A 15,023-nucleotide genomic window follows, 5' to 3' on the forward strand; every position below is an offset into this window, starting at 1 on the left:
TCTGTTTAAGGCATTGTGCTAATTTCTGGGGATACAGCAGTGAATAAAGGATTTAAGATACTCCTACAGCCTGTTCTTTTTCCTAGTGGTGACATTGGGGACAAGAATATCCCTAGAAAGAGATCATCACTAAAGGGGGAACAGGCAGAGAAAAATGACAGGAACAGCAAACAGTATAAGAAGCTAATATTAAAAAATAAAAAGGTAATTACTTACTGGAATTAGTAATATATTTTTCTTCTGATTCATTTACCATAGTTGAAAATGCATTCTCTTTTCTTCTGAAACTGGCTGGGTCTACATATGAAAAGTAACTGAACCATGACATGACCTATAAACTAATTAAATTGTTTCAATTACTCTGGATTGCCACAGGGATTGGCGATGATTAACACAGTATCAAAGGCTAGTTTATGTGTCATAATGCAATCTGAGGTCTCTTTCGTATAAAACCCAAGATTTATTTTTTATTTTTTTTATTTTTTGTTTCCAATATATGAAATTTATTGTCAAATTGGTAAAACCCAAGATTTAAAGCTTTTTAAAAACTTTTCTTTCTTTCTTTTTTTTCTTTCTTTCTTTCTTTCTTTCTTAGAGAGAGAGAGAGAGAGAGAGAGAGTGAAAGCGAGCCCAATGTGGGGCTCCATCTCATGAACTGTGAGATCATGGCCTGGGCCAAAATCAAGAGTTGGATGCTTAACCGACTGAGCCACCCAGGTGCCCCATCTAACATTTTATATCTAGTAAAGGGTTTAATCCTCACAACAATATTATGAAGTAGATAGTGGTATCATTCCCACTTTACAGATCCAGAACAAGGGATTAAGGAACTTGTCCAAGACCACACAGTTAATGAGCAGTAGAGTTGGGCCTTAGGTCCAGGAGGTTAGTCCCACAGTTGAAATGCCTAACTACTGCACTAAACATAAGGTTGCGTAGAGTCATGGCGACATATCCGGTTATATCCAGTTCCAAGTCATCGGATGGCACCCATTCCAGGCCATTTCAAGAACTTTGTAAGCTCCAGGCTTGTTTCAAATTAAAAATCCCATTGCATTATATTAAACATTAAAATGCTTCCACACCCATATTAAAAACTATATATGTATTTGTAATGTTGCTGTAATACATTTGGAAGGATTTCAAAAAGAGCACTTTTGCTCTTGAAATTACTTAATCTTGAATAATATTCAGTCTATACTTGACCGATTTCTTGACAATCTTTGGGCACACTCAGGGATTTGATCAAAGCGAGAAAAAATGTTTTTATGAGCAATAACGTTTTTATGAAAACTCAAGTTTCCAATGAATAAATTGGATACATTTTATAGTGTTAATGAAACACATTAACTCCAATTTCACAGTTTTCCTTTCTGTATTTTAGAATTAAAAGTTATTATAAAATAAAACCCAGGCACAGGAAACCACACAGACCAAATGTGTGGGCTATGAATTATTATAAAGCAAACACTCTTGAAACCACCACTCAGGTCAAGAAGTACAACTTTTCCAGACACCCCAGAACCCCCTACCCAGTTGCTGTTCTCAGTCACATCACTCTGCCCCCCAAAATAACCATTATCTTGACTTTCATAATAATCACTTTCCTATGTGTCTTTGTCGTTTTACTACCCACATAGACAATGTAGTTTGGTCTTGTCCATTTTTTATAGGTCTTTTGAGGTTCTTTTAATTTATTTTTAAGTTATTTTGTTTTTATTTATTTATTTTTGAGAGAGAGATAGAGAGATAGAGAGATAGAGAGAATCCCAAGCAGGCTCTTTGCTGTCAGCACAGATCTTACCACTATGAGATCATCCCCTGGGCTGAAACCAAGAGTTGGACGCTTAACTGACTAAGCCACCCAGGTGGGTTTTTTTTTGTTTGTTTTTTGGGTTTTTTTTGGTGTTTATTTAAATTCCAGTGAGTTAACACAGTGCAATATTAGTTTCAGGTTTACAGTTTCGTGATTCAACACTTATATATGACCCCTGGTTTTCGTCATAGTTTCTTTTAATTTAAAAGCTCCATTTGTGGGGCACTTGGGTGGCTCAGTCGGTTGAGTGTCTGAATTTGGCTCAGGTCATGATTTCACGGTTCGTGGGTTCAAGCCCCACGTTGGTCTCTGTGCTGACAGCTCAGAGCCTGTAGCCTGCTTCAGATTCTGTGTCCCCCTATCTCTCTGCCCCTCCTCGCTCATGCTCTGTCTCTGTCTCTCTCTCTCAAAAGTGAATCAAGATTAAAAAATTTTTCTTTCAAGCTCCATTTGCCATCCTCTCCTTTCCTTACAATCTATTTGTTGAAGGCCCGTAGAGTTTGTCCTGTAGAATTTCCCACAGCCTGGATTTTGCTGGTAGCACACTCACACCCAGTTTAACATGTTCCTTTTTCCTCAGTATGCCATGCACGTTGTCACCTTGATCAGAAGCTTGATCGGCTTCTTCCCCTTGGCAAGAACAGAAGATGGTGTGTTCTTTCCTCAGGCAGAAGAGACCTAATGCCTGATGTGTAATGCTAGAACGTCACTTCTCAGTGATATTAATTCAACAGGAGTTACAAAGTAGACATAATCTAATTATATCCTGTCTTTTTCATCTATTCACTTGGAGTACTTCCATAAAACATTTCGAGATCAACTCTTTACTAACCCAGTGTACAGTTCATATAAGAAAACCAGGGTACATTTTAATTCTTTCTCTTTATTTGTTTGCTGTGTTGATTATATTTTCATGGTGCAGTTCAAAAATTAGTTTCTTATTTTATTATCTATTTTCAAAAAATGTTTATTTACTTTGAAAGAGCTTGAATGGGGGAGGGGCAGAGAGAGAGAGACAGAGAGACAGAGAGACAGAGAGAATCCTAAGCAGACTCCTCTGTCAGCATGGAGCCCAATGTGAGGCTCAAATTCACAAACCTGGAGATCGTGGCCTGAGCCTAAATCAAGACTCACATGCTTAACTGACTGAGCCACCTAGGTGCCCCCCAAATTAATTTTTTAAAACAATATTAATATGAACTCATGGATTTCAAGGTATCTCATGGGTTTTAACTCATTGTAATTGTTATCTTTGTTGAGGTTCAGATATCCTGATCTTTGACCTGAGCCTTTTCAAGTTGCCTTTAAGTCTTTTAGATATCACCCTAGTAATCTTGGATAGACCTTTTTGTTTACTTTGTAACCCCTGTTGACAAAGCAGGAAAGAACATCCAATGAAATAAAGCAGTGTGTTCAGCAAGTGGTTCTGGGAAAACTGGACAGCCACATGTGGAAAAATGAACCTGGACCACTTTCTTACAACATACACAAAAATGAACTCAAAATGGATAAAAGACTTAAATGTAAGACAGGAAGCTATCAAAATCCTCGAGGAAAAAGCAGGCAAAAACCTCTTTGACCTTGGCCTCAGCAACTTCTAACTCAACACGTCTCTGGAGACAAGGGAGACAAAAGCAAAAATGAACTACTGGGACCTCATCAAAATTAAAAGCTTCTGTACACCAAAGGAAATAATCAGCAAAACTAAAAGGCAACCAACAGAATGGGAGAAGATATTTGCAAACGACATATCAGATAAAGGGTTAGGATCCAAAATCTATAAAGAACTTATCAAACTCAACACCCAAAAAACAAATGATCCAGTGAAGAAATGGGCAAAAGGCATGAACAGACACTTCTCCAAAGAAGACATCCAGATGGCCAACCGACACATGAAAAAATGCTCCACATCACTCATCATCAGGCAAATACAAATCAAAACCACAATGATATACCACCTCATACCTGTCAGAATGGGTAGCATTAACAACTCAGGCAATAACAGATGTTGGCCAGGATGCGGAGAAAGAGGATCTCTTTTGAACTGCTGGTGGGAATGCAAACTGGTGCAGCCACTCTGGAAAACAGTATGGAGGTTCCTCAAAAACCTAAAATTAGAACTACCCTACAACCCAGCAATTGCACTACTAGGTATTTATCCAAGGGATACAGGTGTGCTGTTTCAAAGGAATACATGCACCCCAATGTGTATAGCAGTGCTATCAACAATAGCCAAAGTATGGAAAGAGCCCAAATGTCCATCGATGGATGAATGGATAAAGAAGATGTGGTATATATATATATACTATTACTCGGCAATCAAAAAGAATGAAATCTTGCCATTTGCAACTACATGGATGGAATAGAGGGTATCATGCTAAGAGAAAGTAGTCAGAGAAAGACAAATATCATATGACTTCATTCATATGAGGACTTTAAGACCCAGAACAGACCCAGAACAGATGAACATAAGGGAAGGGAAGCAAAAATAATGTAAAAACAGGGAGGGGAACAAAACATAAGAGACTCATAAATATGGAGAACAAACAGAGGGTTACAGGAGGGGGTGTGGGAGGGGGGATGGACTAAATGGGTAAGGGGCATCAAGGAATCTACCCCTGAAATCATTGTCACTCTATATGCTAACTAATTTGGATGTAAATTAAAAAAATTAAAAAAAACCAGAATGTAAGCATACTAAATAAATAGATAAATAAATAAATAAATAAAATGAATTAGGAAAAAAATAATATTTTCACATTTAATCTTATTTAGAAATGATCTAAATACTCAACAAATATCTATCATTTAACTTAACCTAGTATAACTCTAAGGTTTTAAGTTACCAGAAAGATTTTGGAAGTTATTTTCAAGCAGACATATTATAAAACGGAAGTATTGTTGAAGGATTCATTTATAAACTTTTATACCACTTACATCTATTTAATTCATATGTTCCTAATGATTATTTTTGGACTGCTCATGAAAATCGTATGAGACATTAGTAAGCTAGCCATCATCTTAAGTAATTTTGGTGTTGTTGACAAATTGTGTAACATATGCTTGTTTGGCAAGTATCAAAAGTCACAGAAGTAAAAAAAAAAAAAAAAAATGAGGTTAGACTGGGAGAGAGCCAAAGCATAAGGACACTCTTAAAAACTGAGAACAAACTGAAGGTTGATGGGGGGTGGGAGGGAGGGGAGGGTAGGTGATGGGTATTGAAGAGGGCATCTTTTGGGATGAGCACTGGGTGTTGTATGGAAACCAATTTGTCAATAAATTTCATATATTAAAAAAAAAAGTCACAGAAGTAAAGAACCAAAAATTTAAACACATGACTTCCTTTTTTTTTATTGCTGTGTTTGACATACATCAGACAATTAATTTGCTCTATTTTTTATTCTTAGGATAAATTGTAATTTTATGATCTTGTTAAAAGATGAAGTGAGGCATATTAAAAATTTTGAGAGTTTATTTGATATGGAAGCAACCTGTGTCCATCAATAGATGAATGGATAAAGTAGATGTGGCATATATTTACGATGGGATATTATTCAGCTGTGAAAAAAAAGAATGAGATCTTGCCATTTGCAACGACATGGATAGACCCAGGGGGTATTACGCTAAGTGAAAGAAGTCAGACAGAGAAAGACAGATACCGTATGATTTCACTTATATGTAGAATCTAGAAAACAAACAAACAAAAAACCCAGAAACAGATCCGTAAATACAGAGAACAAACTGATGGTTGCCAGAGGGAAGGGGGTGGAGCAGGGGTAGCATGGTTGAAGGGGTGTGGGAGGGACTGGCTTCCAGGTATGGAATGAATAAGTAATGGGAATGAAAGGTACAGCACAGGGAATATAGCCAATGGTAGTATAATATATTGTCTGGCGAAAGATGGCAGCTCCACTCGCAGTGAGTATAGCATAATGTATATAGAGTTGTTGAATCACTATGTTGTACACCTGAACCTATTGTAATGTTGTGTGATGACTCCACCTCAACAAAAAAAAGAAAAGAGTTTATTTGAGCAAAAGTCTATTCAGATGGGGCAGCATCAAACTGGAAGGGGTTAGAAGGCACTCTATGGACAGGAGCCTGGGGAAAGACTCAGAGAAGGTGTGGAAACCAAGTCAGAAAATCACTGATTGTTTACAGCATAAAGTCTAGTTGGCTGTTGGTGCTTGGTTGTCCTTAGGTTTCAAATTCACAACCTTGAGCTATTTATAGACCTTGGTTTTAGTTTGCTTAGGTGAGCTGCCAAGAGCATTAGAGTCACTTCAGTGTGATGGGCTCCTTGTTTAATGAATTCAACAATCTTAAATATCTAGTAGAAATAACTTAAGCTTATTTGAGTAGTAAACCCAAGTAGAATATAAACACATGCCTCCATTATCCTAAATGCTGACGACTCTGAAGACATGCCTGTTTTTATTAAACCAGTAATATTAAATTAGCCCCATTTTCCAAAGATGATTCCAGTTCACGTGAACTTAAAAAGGTACTTGGATTAGTTCCAATTTTTCTGAAAGTTTTAGCAATATCTAATTGGTGTAAGTGCTTGTGTTTTTCTAAGCCAATTAAAATAGATCTCTTATATGGGATTTTAGATTAATTCTGGCAATACCCTCTGGAGGGAGAAAATGCCACATACACGCATTGTACATACATAGACACAAACATGCAGACAGACACAAGAATCTTAAAGCTTGCATCCTAAAATTTTAGCCATGAGTCAGGCCAACATAGCATTCAAACCCCACAGGTTTATATAAAATGGCTGGATCCAAACTGTGTTTCTGGCAGGTGGAACAGGTTTAGGCTACCTGCTCAATGAAGCCTACCAATATTTGGGGGGAAGATTTTCATTTGCCCTGATATGTAATGATAGTGGCTGTGGACTGAATTTTGGGCAAGAGCTCTTTTGGAAACACCAACAGATTGAGGATTTTAAAAGCTCATCTGAGTGGATAAAATATCTAGTTCATTTTTGGGAAGTTAGAGTAAGGAGCCCTTCAGTTGAGGGACCAACAGTTACCTCCTTGGAAGTTTCCATTTAAGAGAGGTTTCTTGGCTTCTTGAAACAACAGTTCCTATCATCAGAGGTTTGGGGCAACTGATACTTAGAAAGTTCCCCCCTTTTGTTTTTTTCTTAGGTGCAGAACAGTTCTATTTCCAATGTCCTGACCTTTCACAGTATCTGCAAGAGTCTTCAGATGAACAAGGGAGATGTGGGAATTGGTAAGAAGGATGTCTGGGCTTTGAATTACTTCTAGGGTGTCACTTTCTGTCTTTGTAAAGATTCGATTAGTAAGATGGGGTCAGTTGTTTTTAATTCCTCAAAGAATTCGGTCACCTCAATGATAATATCAAGGGGGTGACTCTCATCCAACTACATTGTTTTGAATTTGTTTATTTCAGAAAGATTTCTGACTAAGATGAAAATCTGAGGATTCCCAAATTCCAGATTTATAGTTATGTGCCTTTGGGATGTTTTTAAGTCATTCCACAAAGGCTAGAGTTTGTTTTCTTTTCCTCTGAGTACATAGTTCCATTTTAGCCCAGTTATTCATAGGTGAGGAGGCCTTAAAAACAGCTCCTCTTGGGCCCTGAATGCTGGCCTCCAATTGGGCAACTTCTGACCACAGACTCTTAAAAAATCCTTTCAAATATATTATTATCAGGTTTGGTGAAGACAAACGTTGAATTTTCCTGGCAGTATTGACCCTCCCACTTTGTTTCTTTCCAAAGGTATACCTATTACAAATATGACTCAAAACCAAAGTCAATAATTATGCCTCTTTATAGCCTAACCAGGGACCCAAGAGGATTTCCAAAGTGGGTGCAAAAGACGCAGCTACCATGATCTAGAGCTACTCCCAAAGGCAGCCAGAAGAAAGAAAGACTTGGGGCGCTTGGGTGGCTCAGTTGGTTACGTTTCCGACTTCGGCTCAGGTCATGATCTCACGTGGGGTTCATGGGTTTGAGCCCCATGTCGGGCTCGTGCTGACAGCTCAGAGCCTGGAGACTGCTTCGGATTCTGTGTCTCCCTCTCTCTCTGCCCCTCCCCTGCTCACGCTCTGTCTCTCTCAAAAATAAATAAACATTTTAAAAAATTAAAAAAGAAAGAAAGAAAGACTTAAGTGAGCTTCCTGATCTCTGGCAATAGTCAGTAGGATATCAGCAACAGTGGAGTGCAGCCCACATCTCTGTATGGTCAACTACAAGTTCTTGGGGTTCCCCAACCTGAAGGTTGGCTGTTTGCAGATGCAGGTCTGACAGCCTGACACGAAATGGACAATAAGGAAAGCAATGGCTGTCCTTGGGAGAGCAAGGATCAATAACCAAAGAGTTCTCAAAACCAAGAGTCACCCAAGAGTAATACCCAAAGAACTGGTTCTTCCAAGTGTTTCCTCCTGCAAATCCAAATATAGATAAAGAGAGGCTCTTGCTGTCCTCATTGATCAGAAATCTGTGAGGCTGACTTGGTATGAATTTTTACTTTTTGCCAGCTTTGTCAGACATCCTGAGTTCTCAGCTACAACCTCTAAAATGATTGAGGTGTCCCACCTGTCCTTTGTGATAGTCAAAACTCTAGTGGAGTAAAAAAAAAAACAAAAACAAAAACAAAAAAAAAAAAAAAGAAAAAAACCAAAAACCGAAAAAACCAAAAAACAACCATCTTTTCCTCTATTCTCTGAGGTTTGGTGAGTGGGGCCTGTGATTTAAAGCTATGAGACAGAGTAACAGGAAAAGTTTATTTTGCAGGCACACAGCGCCTTCTCAGAAAAGAAGTAAAAACTTGGAGAAGCAGTTAGGCCTGGGGCTTGTATGTCATTTTAAAAAAGGATGATAATTGTGGGGTGGATGCTAGACAAAGCAAACTGGGGATTTGGTAAATTGTGGGAAGTTGACTAGGAGAAGTATATATTAGTAAGGTTTGTTAGGCAGTCTCAGGTGACTTGTTTTCCAGTACAGGAGAAGGGGACGTCTTTAAAAATGGAAATTTCCATTATGAATGGAAGTGAAAGGTATGCCCTGCTTTTAGTCAGATGGGGTGTGGTGGTGTAGACTCTTGCCGTGTTTGTTGTTTCTCAGTGCCTTCAAGGTAAAAATAATCATTATGCCAAAGTGGCATGTTCTGGTCTCCTTCACAAGTTTCCATAGCGAAGAGGTTGGGGCAGGTTTCCCCAAATGTATCCCTTTCGCCTGTGGACTATCTTGGGCTGAAGGTGATGGAGACCCTGTGGGCTCAAGAGAAACTTTTGCTCCTCCCTTAACTATGTAGAAGAATCTCAATTGGGGCTCTTTCCAAGAATAAGAATTCTTACCAGAGATAAACTTTATCTGAGTGACCCACGTGTATGGTGAGGCAAAGATATGTGAATTGCATGCCTTCCCTCTGAAGTCCCAGACCCTTACCACTTTCTTCTTAGTTCAGGATGACATATATACCTCATTTGGAATTTCCATGTCTGTGTGGATTCCCGGAACATACGGCATTAAGTTTGACTTTCTTCTGTTAACCTGTCTCATGTCAATTTGATTCTTAGTCCAGCTAGAGAGACCTTGAAGGGGGCAGGATATTCTTCCTCCCTGACAGTGGGGTACACACCCCCAGCATGGCTGATTCCAAGTGATGTTACCAGTGTGATGTCACTGCTTGTGGATTTGGGAACAGCGCACATGGCTTCAGCATACCCCTGTCTGTATCTCCTTTCTTCCATGCCAAGAGTCCTGGTGTAAGGGGCACAGGGCCTAATAGATTAGAATATCCCACAATTATTAAGTTGCCTTATCCCCTGTTATACATGCAAAACTGTTAGAGTAACACCATAAATACCATTGTTAGCAATACGCTTACTGAAAACAGCAATTTGTTTTTGCATTGTGCTCTCCATTCTTCTATTAAAAAAAAAAAAAGTTGTTCTACATCTATTTTGTCAGGGTGCATAGCTATTACATACCATACTCTCTCTTTTAACCAGAACTTGGTCTGAGTTCAAAAGGAACTGTATCTCCGATGTTCACCATCAATGCTTTTACATCAATGTCTCTCCTCGTCCCTTCAATTGTCCAAAGCTTGTTTTCTGGAAGAAATCATGGGAACTCAATTCTCTGAATTCTTGCATGTTGATAACAGTTGTCTATGACTCTAACACTTGAAATTCCATTTTGCTGCATATAAAAATCCTTGGTCACATTTTCTTTCCTCATGAAATCAGAGTAGGTATACTCTGTTTTCTCCTGTCAAAGTCGGACGATAATTTTGTCAGGGAGCAAGAACTCCTGTCCCCTTCAAGGTCTTTCTAGCTGGACTAAGAATCAAATTGACATGGGACAGATCCACAGGGGAGAATCAAATGTAACAGTGTACTTAACGGGGAATCCACAGAAACATGGAGATTCCAAAGACACTCAGAATGAGGCGTGCATGTGTCCCTCAAGGGGGTAGGGGTCCGGGACTTCACGGGAAGACATACAATCCTCAGGAATAATGAAAAAGAGTAAATGCTTGGTAAATAAATGTTTGCTGAGCCACTCGGACACATGGGACATAGAGGACTTTGGTCAACCGGTCTTGCTAGGCTCCTTCTTGTCAACCACACCTGGTAGTATAATGTGGTGATCTGTGGTGATAGCTCCCTTCCCAGAACAGGTCCTCGAATTCTTTTTAGGCACTTGTGGGGGAAGTAAAGAGCTTTTTTTTATGTATCTGCTGGGTTTTGATTGCTTTTTCGACTCACAATAATCTTCGTGCCAAAGTAGCCCATCTTGGGGTGGCCTGCCCTAGTTCCTACAATATCAATATTTTTCCCTCATAAATCACTTTTTGCCTAGATGCCCAAATATATTTTCTTAGCATTTTTGTTTAAAAATCTCATCATCTTACTGGAATGTGTCTTAATGCTGAACATTCTGAATTAATATTCTCAGGTACATAGGGAGTGCTTTCAATATGCTTCGAATATGTGCATTTTTTATTTCAGAAAAACCTTCTTGAATTACAGGTTTTAGAATTGTTCTCTGCTATTACTTTTCATCTTTAGGGACTCCTGTTATCTGTAAGATATTCTTGCCTGTCCTCCATATCTGTCATATTCTTTGAAGCTCATTTTACCTTTCTTCCATTTCTTTTTGATTCTAAGATCATTGTTGATTTCCTTTCATGGTCCTTTTAGTTTCTATTTCTTCATTTTTCTTCTCTTATTTCCAATTCTTTCCTGAGTTGTTACTTCCTTTCTGAGTTTCCCTAGTCCTGATTTAGTCTTCCTTCATTCTCGTGATGCCGTTAGCTTGTTTTGAAATCAGAGGCTCTGGCTCGGGTGTGTTTCGTGGGCATGTCTTTGTGGCTTTTGTTGTCTGTAGGGATGTTACTCTACTTCTTGCCCAATTTTCTTCTGATGATAACTTTGATAGTTTTCAACCATGATTCTTTAAAAAAATTTTTTTTAAGTTTATCTATTTTGAGAGAGAGAGGACAAGTGGGGTAGGAGCAGAGAGAGAGGGGAGAGAGAGAATCCCAAGCAGGCTCCGCACTGTCAGCACAGAGCCCGATGCAGGGCTCGAACTCACAAACGGTGAGATCATGACCTGAGCCTAAATCAAGAGTCCGTCACTTAATGGACTAAGCCACCCAGGCTCCCCAACCATGATTCTTTTCTAATGCACATTCTTACGTGAATTTACTTCTCCTCGGTATCCAAAAGGAGCGCTTTTGCCAGTTCACTTAACAATGCCTTCTGTTTTTCATGAGTATGTTAAAATATGCAAGCTTGCCTACTGAAATTTCTCTTTTCCTTCTTTTCTCTGTCCTTTCTCTTTTCCACATTTCTCTTGTCCTTGTCCTGCAAAATTCTTATTGCATCCTAGGAGTTTCCACCCCATGGAGGGTCTTATCTTTATCCCTGTGGAGAAGGAAGGATTGTTCTAACCCTTCAGGTCTATTCGTGGGCTTCTTGCATTTACTGTTATTGGATAGATGACCTTCCTATTTTTTGATGATGTTCCTTCCATAGGGGAAACTCAATGCTGTTTCAGGTTTCCTCTTTTTTTTTTTTTTAATGTTTATTTATTTTTGAGAGGGAAACAAAGAGGCAGAGAATGAGCAGGGGAGGGGCAGAGAGACAGGAAGAGAGAAAATTTGAAGCAGGCTCCAGGCTCTGAACTGTCAGCACAGAGCCCGACGCGGGGCTTGAACTCACGGACCATGAGATCATGACCTGAGCCGAAGTCGGCCGCTTAACCGACACATGGCCGCTTAACCGACACATGGGCGATTAACCGACACATGGCCGCTTAACCGACTGAGCCATGTATGTATATACATATATATATGTATGTTTTTTGTTTGTTTGTTTGTTTTTTTGAGTAGGCTTCATGCCCAGCATGGAGCCCAACATGGAGCTTGAACTGACTGACGACTCTGAAATCAAGACCCGAGCTGAGATCAAGAGTCAGATGCTTAACTGATTGAGCCACCCAGGTGCCCCTGGATCTTATATTTTTATGGGGCTCTTGTAAATACTGTTAAAAAGAAACCACAAGCCCAAAATGGAGTCACTTGTGCTAGGCCATGTCACCAAACCAGGGCTTAATACCTAATCTAATTGTGGCTGCAACCTTCACCAGAAATGTAGTCTTAACTGAGCAGTCAGGAATTTTGTGGTCAGCATCAATAAGGTAATGTGGCACATAGGCCCTCTCTGCCCCCAAAGAAAGATGAAGTACCCCACCTAATAAGACCCTTTTGTCCCCAAATGAAGGTGACCTCACTTGAAATAATTTTTTTTCCTGTTTATGACTTATTTGTCCTGCCTTTAAAAACTTTCCCTTTCTGTAGCCCTTTGGAGCTCTCCTCTCCTTGCTAGATGGGCTGTTGGTGATTCATGAATTCATGAATAAAGCCAATTAGATCTTTAAAATTTCCTCAGTTGAATTTTTGTTATTTAATAGTAAAAAGTGTGTGTGTGTGTGTGTGTGTGTGTGTGTGTGTGTGTGTGTGTAAGTAGGCTCCATGTCTAGTGTGGGGCCTGAACCCATGACTCTGGATCAAGAGTCACATGTTCTACTGACTGAGCCAGCCAGGCGCCCTAAAATTTGTTTGTTTTTACCTGTTAATCTGTTCTTATCAGTTTGATTCGACCAGTTAAAGAACCTACAGTACAGGAAGGGAAAATGTTTCCATCCCCCAAAGGATGTTTACCTTAAGAAAAAAATCGCAATGGTCAAAGAACCAAATCTAAGTTGCAAATGGATAACCGAGGTAGGAAATGGCTCCTTTAAGCTCTTTTGCCATCTTGAGCAAGAACTCAATGTGTCAAATCAAGATTGATAAACCAGATAAACTGAGAATAGTAATTTACATGAAAACAATTCTCTCATTTATAAAATTGTTAGTGAGCTCTCATTCTGCTTTTGTGTTCGATCTGCTTTTTTGCTGTTTGCATACTTGTATCTCCCCCTCTCCCTCCCTCCTCCTCCCCCAGCCCTTCACAGCTTGGTTTTGGTGCCTTTTTTAAAATTTTTCTGGTGATTGTCTATAGAGTTCAGTACTGTGTATAGCCGAGTCAGGAGTCTGCTCTGTCAGATATCCTGGGACTCTCTGGACTTTGGCTCTTCTCTTGAAATGAGGGCAGAATATCATGTAGGGCAGATAGAACACTACATTGTCCCCCAACATGACTCCCAGCGTATACATCCTGTTGAATCTTCCCTTTGAGTGAAGGTGGGACCTACGAATGTGGCAGACTACCACTCCTGTGAGTAGGGTGTGATATATGGTAACAGTGAAGTGTAAAGGTATTTAAGGTCCCTAACAAGTTGACATTAAGTCAATCAAAAGAGAGATTATTTTAGGTGGGCCTGATTTATCATGGGACTCCTTTAGGTCTAGAGAAGAAACAGAAGAAGTCAGATAGATTTGAACCAACAGCAGCAGATGCTCTCTGGTTGGCCTTGAAGCAACTGCCATGCTGTGGGAAGTGCCATGGGGCAGGCACAGCGAGAGGTCCTGGGAGCTGAGAGCTTAGTCCTATAATCACATGGAGCTGAATTCTCCCAGCAACCATGAACTGGAGGAAGACTCGAAGCAGAATGTTGTAGACTGCTCAGTTTGTGGTAACTTGTTACCCAGCTATAGAAAGCAAATACACAAAAGTCCTTCTGCTGAATGTCAGGATTCATACTGTCTCTCCCCTCAGCTTCATCGCTATCTCACAGCACAATCCCTAGAATAATCTGTGAAAATTTAGCCCCTGGGAACAGAAAGGCTCAATGCATGTCTGTTGCATTGCATGGGTGAACGAAGGCAAGAATGCAAATAGCTGGATACTCTGGAGTTTCTGCTTCATGTGTTTCACTTTTCTCCAAGGTGTTCATGCACAGGATGCAGGTAAATATTTTTCTATAGGGCAATTATGGTTAAAGTGCCAGAATGATTGCTCAACTATGTCCCTGAGGCTGTCTGGTCCTGGACTTTGGTTTGTTGGGAATTTTTTGATTACTGATTCAATTTCTTTGCTGGTAATTGATCTATTCACATTTTCACTTTCTTCCTGATTTACTTTTGGGAGTGTATATGCTTCTAGGAATTTACCTATTTCTTCTAGGTTGTCCAAGTTGTTGGCATATAATTTATCATAATGTTCTTTTATAATCCTTTGTATTTCTGTGATGTCAGTTGTTATTTCTCCTCTTTCATTCCTGATTTTATTTGAGTCTTTTCTTTCTTTCTTTTCTTTCTTTCTTTCTTTCTTTCTTTCTTTCTTTCTTTCTTTCTTTCTTTCTTTCTTTCTTTCTGAGTCTGGTTAAAGGTTATCAATTTGTTGATCTTTTCAAAGAAGCAGCTCCTGGTTTCATCTGTTCTATTGTTCTATGTGGAACAATCTGTCCTATTGTTTTTTAGTTTCTGCTAACTTTCTGTTCTAATCTATTATTTCCTTCCTTCTACTGGTTTTGTTTTTGTTTTTCTTCTTTTTCTAGCCCTGCTAGATACAAGGTTAGGTTGTTTGAGATTTTTCTTGCTTCTTGAGGTAGGTCTGCATTGCTATAATCTTCTCTCTTAAAAAGCTTTTGCTGCAGCCCAAAGATTTTGGACCATCGTGTTTTCATTTTCATTTGTCTCCATATATTGTTTGATTTCTTTTATTTCTTGGTTGACTCATTCATTGTTTAATAGCATGTTATTTAGCCTCCATATATT

The 15,023-nt window shown here is 39.2% G+C and overlaps 1 protein-coding gene across 17 annotated transcripts in view; it reads left to right on the top strand.

Annotated features, from left to right (window-relative positions):
• The window catches only part of MPPE1 (metallophosphoesterase 1), a 56,623-nt gene that overhangs the window by 12,810 nt on the left and 28,790 nt on the right, over positions 1–15,023 (top strand). For 10 of the 17 annotated variants that reach the window (XM_042911768.1, XM_042911770.1, XM_042911773.1 and 7 more), the window contains one exon: positions 6,976–7,060. The exons of 2 other annotated variants lie outside the window; for them this stretch is intronic. The gene's annotated coding sequence lies outside the window, so the exon portion shown is untranslated. Of the gene's footprint in view, positions 1–2,396; positions 2,679–6,975; positions 7,061–12,963; positions 14,214–14,833; positions 14,854–15,023 lie in introns of those variants that run through there. 5 more of the 17 variants (XM_042911775.1, XM_042911771.1, XM_042911774.1 and 2 more) reach the window with 3 other exon arrangements.

This window comes from Panthera leo, chromosome D3 (genome assembly GCF_018350215.1).
Source record: "Panthera leo isolate Ple1 chromosome D3, P.leo_Ple1_pat1.1, whole genome shotgun sequence".
Taxonomy (NCBI): Eukaryota; Metazoa; Chordata; class Mammalia; order Carnivora; family Felidae; genus Panthera; species Panthera leo.